The sequence below is a fragment of the Misgurnus anguillicaudatus genome, chromosome 8 (assembly GCF_027580225.2).
Source record: "Misgurnus anguillicaudatus chromosome 8, ASM2758022v2, whole genome shotgun sequence".
Taxonomy (NCBI): Eukaryota; Metazoa; Chordata; class Actinopteri; order Cypriniformes; family Cobitidae; genus Misgurnus; species Misgurnus anguillicaudatus.
In genome coordinates, this window is record NC_073344.2 from 27,788,625 (window position 1) to 27,800,002 (window position 11,378).

The window sequence follows — 11,378 nt, forward strand, 5'->3', positions numbered from 1 at the left end:
GATCAAGTTCAAATTGAATTTCACTGCCCCTTTAATATTTCTTATTAATTTCATTGCTGATCAATCTCATATTTGTGAAGTTTCATGAGCTGTCCAGTCTGTGTAACGAGAATGTTTATGGAAGCTCAAGTTTATGAGGGCTAGAAAATAATATTTAGTTGGTTGTCATATAGACTTTCACTACTAGATGGGAGTAGATCTTGCACAGTGTAGCTTTAAAGACAGTTAAAAATTATTTTAGAGTGTACGTAATAAAAATGTGTGCAATAAAAACTCAGAGTTTCCCTCATTTCAGGTTACTCAGAGTTTTCACTTAACCACCTTTCTGAAACGAGCCTCTGATCTAACAACAAAGATGATGAGATTTTGGGTTATTTCAGGGTGCAGAAGACCCATTCTTTATATATACTTGATCCCATCCCAGCAAATACACTGTTTTAAACTCATATCATAAAGGAAATTTTGTGTTAAGTGTTTTAATATGCCATGTATTCAGACACCCTTTACTTTTTCAAATTTGTTTTATTGCAGCCTAATTTAAATGTGTTTTTATTATTAAATGGATAGTTCACCTAAAAATGAAAATGTCACCATTTTCTCACTCTCATGTTGTTTCTAAACCTGTATGAATTTCTTTTTTCTGATGAACACAAAATAAGATATTCCGAAAAACCATGGCAAACACACCGCAGATACAGCGTCCACCGACTTCCACAGTAGGTATAAAAAAATATGATGGCATTTAATGGGTATCGTCAACTGTGTGCTTTCCATCATTTATCAAAATATCTTCATAATTTATCACAATACTTTCATAATATTTTTCCTACTATGGAAGTCAATGGTCACTATCTGCTGTATGTTTACCATTATTTCTCAAATGTTTACCAAATATCTTCTTTTGTGTTCATCAGAAAAAAAGAAATTCATACAGGTTTAAGACAACATGAGGATGAGTAAATGATGACAGAATTTTCATTTTAAAGTGAACTATCGCTTTAAATGTAAAGTTAAATGAATTCTGGGAAACAAAATCAGAAGGAAACAACAGAAAAAGGTTGATGAGGATTTCTGGTTCCCAGAATGCTTTGCAAGAGGCTGTTATTTTAGTTTCATAAGCCCCTATTTTCCTGTATACGTTAGAGTTCCTTGTGGGTAAAAATGACCCCAGAAATTAAAAGAGTGATTACAAAAAAATATATACATTTTAATGATACAAAAACTATATCAATTGTTTTGTTATACTTCCCATCTATACATTAATGCTGTGTTTTGGGAGATATATTCAGTGATCAACTGAATCACTGAAAAAAATGATTCATTGAATTTAATAAATTTTTTAAGGTAAGTTGTTGCAATCAATTTATTTAAGCTACATTTAAACAAAAGTTTTATATTTTATTTTACTTTACTAATATTTTTTTGTTTAAATGTAGCTTAAATAAATTGATTGCACCCACTTACCTTAAAAAAAATTATTAAATTCAATGAATCTTTTTTTTTCAGTGTAAAATATCACATTTTTATGAAAAATTCACATAAATTATGATCTAAATTTGATTTTAAATTGTTTTTAGATATTGATCTAGATATTAAGTTTGGTCATGTGGTGTTTAGAAAAAAACATAAAAGAATTACAGTTTAGGAAATAAATCATTTTGACCAGCAGATAGAGACCCATTCATTCCACTGGATGTGGCCGACTGCTTACATCACTACTTTAGTAAAACATTTTGTGAATTTATGTTTATATAAACATTAGAAAGGGCATTCAAAATAAATATTATTTCAAATAGTATAATTTTTTTTAGTTTTTGATGCATTTTGAAATGTCTGTTTTTACAAAATGCCACAGAAATTTGTGTGTGTGTGTGTGTGTGTGTGTGTGTGTGTGTGTGTGTGTGTGTGTGTGTGTGTGTGTGTGTGTGTGTGTGTGTGTGTGTGTGTTTGTGTGATTGAGCATGTCTTTTCTATATTGCATTTGTGCTCTAGTACCAGGCCTACTTTTCTGTGTTGAAATTTTCAGATTTATTCTGGATGCATTGATTTTTAAAAAGTTTATTTATTTGACAAATAAAAAGGAAAAAAATATTTATTTGCATTTCCCATTTATTTCAATTGGGGTCGTTTTATCCCCAAGGGGACTCTTTTGGTAAAACAATGTATTATATCTATTTAGATCAACTGAATCAAGCCTATTTTTTTATATGAATCTTGACAGATAATCTGGAATAGTCACAAAATCTTATTTCAGTGAGATGAAGGAAACCATGTTTTTTTAACTAAAGGAAAGTTGCTTGGGGGTAAGATTGACCCCAAGGGACTTATTAGGGTTAATGTTCAATTAACTTTGAACAAATTGTTGCAAGTAAATAACATAAATATAAATCTACAGTAAGTTACTGGCAAACAGCTACATAACTACAGCATTTTTTTACTGAGATATCACATCCAAATCTCAATATTTATTACTTTGAAATGTAGTATAAATGTTGACTTTCCTGAGAAAAGCCCCTGTGATCATATTGAGAAATGTCTCAAACCGTGCTCAGATGTGAGTAATCCACATTAAAACCTTTTAAACAAAACATCTATAAAAGAGTAGCAGAGATTATATTTGTGATTTGGCAACCCAACATAATGTGTACAAATGAACTCGCACACACCGATTTTTGTATTTTGTTTTCTGTCATGATGAAGATTTTCCTGTGTATCTTTGAATATTGAGCCAGTAATGATTGTTAAATCTGATTCTCACACAAACATTTCTATCTTAATTTTAAAAATATTCCCACCAGGACATTTTCATTGTTGACTGCTCTTCACACAAGGGTGCTGTGCAGTTTTACTGTACTTTTGGAGACATTTGGCAAAATGTGACACAAACGCACACACAAGCACACGCGCACACACAATTTGGTGTTAATACTCACCTCCGTCATGTACAGAGGAATTAATTCAATAACTCATCTCACAACAAACACACATTTCATATGCACACAAACACACACACACATACAGCGAGAGAGAAAAAAAAGTGCAAACGGTGTAATTTTCTCCACAATTACATGTAATGATGTTGTAATGAGACAGTCACCAACGGACTTGAGTTAGAAAATATAATCACATGCATTAGTTTGTCTGAGCTTTTCTCCGATCTCAAATCTATCAGATTTTCAAACCTGATCTGTGGATCCATTCATCAGCGTCAGGGTAACTTTACACAGGAGAACGTGTTCATTTATTTGGGGCTGAGAGAGAGAGAGAGAGAGTGTGTGTGTGTGTGTGTGTGTGTGTGTGTGTGTGTGTGTGTGTGTGTGTGTGTGTGTGTGTGTGTGTGTGTGTGTGTGTGTGTGTGTGTGTGTGTGTGTGTGTGTGTGTGTGTGTGTGTGTCCCTCTGCTGAATAAATCTGACAGCAGCATTAGAAAAAGACAAAGTCATGCATTCAATGTTTCACATTTTGATCTCAACACAAACACACAGTTGATTAAATAATAAAATGCTACAATTATTACACTTTTAAACACAATAGGTTGTTACTGTATATAGTGTATATACAGAACAACAAGAACCTTTGGCACGTTATGCATTTACACTATTTACAAGTTTGGCATTTGCAAGTGATGTTTGTAAGTGGATTTTTTTATTAACAAAACTTTTATGATGCACTTTTACAGTTTTGCATTAGAAAATGATTAAATGTTCTGGCAATAAAACTATAACTAAATCAATAAAATGTTATTATCTCATGTGAGAAACCCCTGAAAGGTTCTTTATAAAACTTCATAATGACTGAACCTTTTGAAATGCTTCTGTATGAAACCTTTTAAGGGTTTCAAATATCACCACTAAGATTTAGCACTGAATCATTTCCTCTAAAGGAGAATGATGATTTAGTTGGTTTAAAAACAACATTTTCATTTTAAAACGATCATGTGTTTGCAATCTAAAGCCTGATTTATAGTCGTGCGTAAGTTCTACACTGTAGCTGTGTAGGCTATCCGTAGCCTGTGCGTACCTCTGTGTAGCCTGACGTGCACCTCGCAAAAATTTTAACAGCGCGTCAGATCTACATGGACCGCAAGCGCTGTGATTGGTCCACCAGAACCCCTCCCGTCAGGTAAAAAACTGCGTCATAGGTATTTCTGTTTGTGACGGTGAAAACAAAGACAAGCCAAGTTGAAGAGTGATTTAACTCAAACTGTATAAAAAGTCGTTGTTTATTTACTTCCATTATTGCTGGTCTTCTCAAATTTTGCACAAGTTGCTGTTTCTTCTTCGTTTGTGGGTTAACTTGCTAAGCTTCTTCTTCTTTGACGTTCGCGCTGCTACTGTGATTACACGCGTGGTTACTGCCTACCAGAGTGTTTGCACGTCGACGCGGACGACAACGCAAAAATATAAATGAAAACTGACGCGAAACCTACGCACAACTATAACGAGCCCTTTAGTTTGCTTCATGATGAACACTTTATACTGCATACTACATAATAAAACACAATACATTATTCAATTCTGTACATGTTTTATACAGTACTTACACAACCTTGTTACATTGCATATTCATCAGTGAGTCAGTTAAATAACTTTATACATATTTTTATCCTTTATTCTACATTTTTGCAACACTAACAGTAAGAAAACTGTAAAATACTGTAAATACAGATACATGTATTAGCAAAGTTATGAATACGTTATAATAAAAATCAAGAAACACATGTTAAAATCAAAGCTTAAAGTATCTGTATTTATTTATCACAAATGGTCAGGTTAAATCAAGTGCATTGAATTGTGGGTAAACTGCGCACATGTAAACACTGCAGAATTTTTAATTTTAGTATTTTAATTAGGATTATACCAAAAATCATTTCAACACTTATTGTTGACTTTTGACCTTTTTCTCTATGTCTATCTATCCATCACGTTTAATCTGAGCTTTAAAAGCCACACTGTGCTCTCAATGAGATCAGACATGAACGCTAACAGATCTCCTATCGAAGATTTGATTACTTTCGTGCAGAAATACAGGTGTGCCTTCTGAGAATATCTGTTGTCAGAAAAACATTTCTCCTTCATCCTCTTATTCTGTTTAAAATTGCATTAAGACACAGCACTTTAGTTATTTAACAGTTTAATGTATAAATCTGCTTGATGCATTTACAGCATAAACAGTAATGAAATTACTCGCCAGGCGGACAGATTCACGTCAAAAATCCAATAAAACAAGGTTTGAAATGCTTTGAAAAGTTGAGAATCTAATTTTGACCATTAACAAGTTTTAGTCCGGTATGTAAGACTGAAACATTTCATTCTTCATTGCTGGAGAACATTTACTGTAATTGTCAAGTCAATCGCGTGTGTGCGTGTGTGTGTGTGTGCACATCAAACACACACAGACTTGATTCCACTTATTGAATTACACACCACTTACTGAAGATCTGAGCTTTATATATTTACCTAAACAAAAAGATCAGTGTGGATATGGAGATGGTGTAAATGTCTTCGCCTGTGCTGTGAACAGTGCACACAAACACCCCAGAAACTCTTATTGGACCACAGACAAGAGTGACGCTTACTGGCCAAAAAGACAGATCCAAAAACACAAATGCATTGTGTCTTTATTTACATTTTTTTAAGGGTCTTTGTGTTGTTGTTATTTAAAATAAAACAATAAATAAAAACCAAGCAGACAGAAGCATCATAAAGAAGTAATCTGTGTGCTTGTGTATAGTTCAGTGCTGGAGCCCATACTGATAAAAATGTATATCTTGTAAGTCGCTCTGGATAAAAAAGCATATGCCAAATGCATAAATGTAAATGTTATCTATACAATGTATCAAACTAGGAACAAAATCTCTTGCTAAGTGCTCATGTGTTCAGATGAAATAATGGCCTGCGGTTTTAAGATGACATGTGGGTGAGTCTATACTGACACATTTGGGTGAACTAATTTTGAGTCTGCGGATGAAAATACAAAGCTGTGTCTCCTCCTGCTGGTGAAAGAGTGAAGCACATGATCAGATTTTAATCTGCAGTATCTGCGAGCTCAAATTCACCATTACACTGTAAATTAACAACAGTTCAGACCGAATTCATCTTCATTCACGTTCCCTGCGGCTCTTTAAGCACAGATGAAGATGAAGAGGGATTTGTAGATTCAATTTTTAATCTCCTCACTATCGGTTTCATAGACGACTTCGAGTCACAGAGAGACGTGCAGTTTGAGATGATCCTCATCAGAGATATTCAAGGCTGAGCTCCTATCTGAATGAGATTATACTGCGTGTGTTTTCATGTCTCACAGGTCAAAGCTTTACATCTGTAGAGCAGATTATAGTGAGAGTCTGGATTTAACACTATAATCACAAGAGGACAGCTGGATTTGGACACAGATTGCTCTCATTCTGCCAAAAACCAGACTAGAATGCAATGCAATTGCCCTGTTAGGACCCAGATTTACTGTATATCAAGTGTTGTCCCAGTATTTTGACAGACACTAAAGATGAATCTGTTCGGCTCTGGGCTCTTCAGATAGATCCGCTGCTGTTGCATGGGTCATAAACCTCTCCATGCAGGTTTTAAAGGCAAATGTGTTGACCTTTAGTGCTGAGGTTTGTTATTGGGCCAATGAACAATATCGAGCTTCAAATCTGTTCAAATTAACTTGCCTAAATTACTAAATCTCCAGCTTTTTCTTGGAGGCAAAACAGGCCAACAGTGGACAACCTGAAAAACAGACAAAAGCCAACAGAGAGCTGCAGGGTGATGTAGGCGAACCCCAGAAATGAGTTTTTATGGGGTTTTGGTTAAACAACTCAACTAAGATCTAGAGTTAACACAAACTCAAGATATTTTTATTTGTCTTTAAAAGGGCAGATGTTAGATGTGTCCTAATTCAAAGAGTGCGACCTCGAACCGCTGCAATTTAAGACAGCGCACATAAAGATCAGTAAGGTCGTCCCAATTCAAAGTCTGCTTAAAATGCGACCTCAGAATGCGTCCTTCTTTCTCTGGCCGAAGGATAGAACGAAAGGATCCTTCACAGCCTAGGCTGTCCAGACATTCATTGCGCGCATGTAACGGCCAGTGACACAAAACTGGAGTATGCAGTATGTGCATTGCATGGGGTGCCCACGAGGGGGGCGCCATTGTGCCAAAATAAAAATTTGAATAGAATAAATAATAAAACAAATAATAACAAGTAGGGATGGACAGATAAATCATCCAATGATGCTTGCTATGCTTCTCAATGAATTACGGTGAAATGGCGCTACATCCAAAAGCCAGAGGGCGCTCTCGTGCAGAAACTCAATATGCACCGCAGAAGAACCATTACACACGCAGCTCCAGGAAATGTCTTAAGGATATATTTATATTGATGTTCTTCAAACCTTTTTTAGATATTTTCATGATAATAAACAATATGTATAATGATTACGTTTGACGTTGCTTTTTTAAATGCATGTTATAAACGACTCAAACTAACAGTGATTTCAGATCGATAAGTACATGAAATAGCTGGGAATAATATCGGTTGTGCAATTCAGAATAGTTATCGGCCATGTATTATTAGTGTATATTGGCATTTATCGTCCCATGCCTAATAAAAAGTTTATTTGTTAAAGATAATGAAATTAATCTTTGTATAGCATTATAAAAAAGTATAAGTTATATTACAAGTTAAAATATAATTTTAGTGTCAAACGCTAATCCTCAGCGCAGACAAACACAGTCGCGTGATCCGAAACTGGACGCATTCTGAAGCACAGAACAGAAAGCGGGAACATTAAAAACTGCAATAATTAATAATTAAATATTATATTTATTAATTTACTGGTACTTATACAATTGTGTGGATAAAAACTATGTTTGAAAATTTTGAGGGGTGCCAACACTGATCTTGCATACAGCAAATGTGCATTTGCACCATTGGTAACAGTTGTATATTTAAAAATAAAGATTTATTAGCCAAAATTTTATTTAAAAATATATATATTTTTAGTTAAACCAAAAAACTTTTGTTAAATAAAAGTGTGTATTTATCAGAAAAAAAGTTTTCTTGTCGCTGTTTTTTAGTTTTATGTGTTATAATAGGTTTTGTATTAATATTATTCTGTGTATGTTGCATATATTTCTAAGGTTGGTTCATTTGATATACTGTTGGGTAGTTTAATAAACATGTCATATTTTCTAAAATAAAATGAATATTTTTCTGGTTCCATATTGATGTTAATAAGTCAGAAACGCCTCCGCTGTGTCACGCTAACAGACGCGGTGGGCGCGTACAGCAGGTGACGCAACTTATGGATCCTCCGAAGGTCAGACCGTCTCATTTCAGTTCTCTTCATGGACTTCATAGGCTGCGACCTTTAAAGACCGAGTCCTCGCCTTCAAAGGATCAAGCCATCGAATTGGGACACAGATGTTGTCTGAAACTTTAAACATTATTATGCAACATGGGCAGAATACTCCCAATAAATTAATCATCCACTAAGTATTTCTTTTCAGGGAACATGTTTAAAAATGCTTTAATACACTTTTAAGAGATGTTGGAGGCTTGGTTGTGATGATTTTGGAGTCAACCGACCGAGGTGTAGTTCGCTTTTAGCCTAATGTTTACATCAAAATTCATAAAAGTTGTGTTCATTTGTGAAGATCATCTTGATGGACAAAATGTATAAGTTGATTACAGAGCTTTTTTGGGATAAATTTAAAACCTAAAAAATCCCATAGATTTTTTTGTGAGTGATCCCATGTGAAGTTAACTTACAAAAATCTGTCATTCTCACAGCGCTCTGTTTAATGTGTTTTTTACAAGATGTATTATACGTCTCAGGTGTGCCCAGAATGTGTCTGTGAAGTTTCAGCTTAAAATACCCCACAGATCATTTATTATAGGATGTCCAAAATGTCCCTATTTGGGTCGGTGGGAGCAAAAACGTGCTGTTTTAATGTCTGTACCTTTAAATGCAAATGAGCTACAGATCATCACTTCCTTACAAACAGACAATGAGTTTAGTTAAAATAGATGTGACTAATACAGTCTGAGACAATAGTATCTAGTGGACAGAGTACAACTCGCTGAGGGAGGAAAATTATGGTAATGCAGGACAGTAAGTGGGCGGGGCTTTATCAGTGTGACCTCACATTGATAAGAGAATCCAAACAGAATGTCTGATGAGACTGCTCTGGTTTAATGGGATTTTTTTCTCAAAATATTTCTCAATATTTAGATTTTTTGCACATTCAGATTCCAGATTTTCAAATAGTTGAATCTCGGCCAAATATTATCCAATCCTAACAAATCATACATTAATGGAAAGCCTAATTATTCACAAATTGACCTTTATGACTGGTTTTGTGGTATAGGGTCACATATGTGCTCCTCATCATGTTTTACTTTAAATCTACGAGAGGGTTTGGTGTAGGACAGGGATTGAAAAACATCATTAGCTTGGTATGGAGCCAATAGAAGTCTGTAAGATATCTTCATTAACATAATGAAACAATCCAGTGTTTGTGTATTTTGATCATCTCTTCTGAATGAATTTTAAACACTGTTCATCAGCGATCTGTCCAGAGAAAAAAATCCTGCTGCAGAGTTTTAAGTTTAGAGGAAAGATGTTGAAAATTGTTTCCTTCAATTCCTAATTTATTAAAGAATAATCGAATCAATCAGCCTCTGATGCACAGACGAAAGAGAGAAAAAAGCAATTTGCCAGCGTACGTTTCATTTGTAGCACAGATTAGATCAACACACTGTCCGCTCTGATGAAGAGATTAATCTTGTTTTGATGGAAATATGTCAGTATTAGCAAACATGATGGACGCAATTTATCATTTGGGACAATCGGGCAGTTCAAATTTTCTTTCTTGACAGCTCCATCGAGCCCAAAACGCCACCTGTTGTTCATCCGGTGACCTTCTAATTTTCTAATTCAATTTCATCTTCAACCCTCTCTGCCTCCTCCATCAGCAGCCAGTAATAACAATTACTGTGACCGACTCAACCTGCACCTTACTTAAATCACGGCAAGTACAGCTTTATTACTCTGCCCTGTTAAATCAATCTACATCTCGGCATAATAAAGCCCTAATCAGGTAGAAGAAAGAATAATAGCTTGTCACGCATGAGGAAAAATAGGCAATCATGAAATGTTTTCTTTAATTAGGCTGTGAGAACTGGAAGGGCACCGAGAGGATCGCCTGATCATTTATCATCAGCACGGAGGGAAATGACTTCACTTACAAGACACAGAGAGAGAGAGAGAGAGATGAAGAGAAAGAGAGAGAGATTTGTCAAACAGTATAAAGGTGAGGAGAGAGTTGTCGAGGGCCGGAGACGAGAGCTCAGTGAGGTAAGTGAAGGTTTTGAGTTCGATTAATAATTCGGCTCAGTCTCTGTTGTAGGACTGGTTCAAAACTACCAGAAGTATAACTTGGTTAAAGGCTCTTATACACATGACGGATGGTCGCATTTAAGTCCATATTTTCAATGTGTGTGAACACAACCACCCTACAATGAAAAAATCCACCCTCTCCTTTTTTAATCTCCATTAAACCAAAGCAGTCTTAATAGACATGCTGTTTTGATTCTCTTGTTAATGTGATGTCACACTGATAAATCCCCACCCACAGCCACCGATTGGCTGGTTAATTTTAGCCGAAAGCTTTTCTAAATCTATTTAAAGATAGTATTGTCTCCAACTGTATTCACAGGAATCAGATCTGTTTATAACCCAAATCGCTCACTGTCTGTTGTCAAGGGAGTGAGGAGCTGTAGCTCATTTGCATTTAAAGGTACAGGCATGAAAGAAGGGCTTTTAGTGCCCATCCAAATAGGGGCATTTTGGACAGAGCCGGCGCCAGACCATAACTAACAGGGGGCACTCGGCTTCCAACGGGGGCACGCAATAGCAACAATAACTTGCAAAAACAAGACATTAAAACAACAAATACAGCAAGCATACACTCATACAACTAGTACAGACTGTCAGCTCATTTCCCGTATAAAGTGCAAAAGACCACAAACTATGCGCAAAATTATTGAACTTCGAGCGCGGCGTGAGCGCAAGCTGAGCTCCACTGCGCTCGTGCTTGGCTCGACGCAACAACAAACCGCCCTCGCGCGGCGCAAGCCATTGAAATGAATGGGTTTCATAGCGCAGCGCACACCGCGTCCTAGCTTTAAAAAAGCCGCTTTAACAATAATCACATCGCTATGCTGTTAACGGTCTATAGCCACACTTCACATTTAACGTAATTTAAAACAACGCTAACTTACCTTTAAAATAGCTGAAGACGGCGTGTAAGAACATTAAACTTCCTTAAAACAGTGTCCTGTAGATTTGTAAATTCCACCTCGACCTCTAATCTC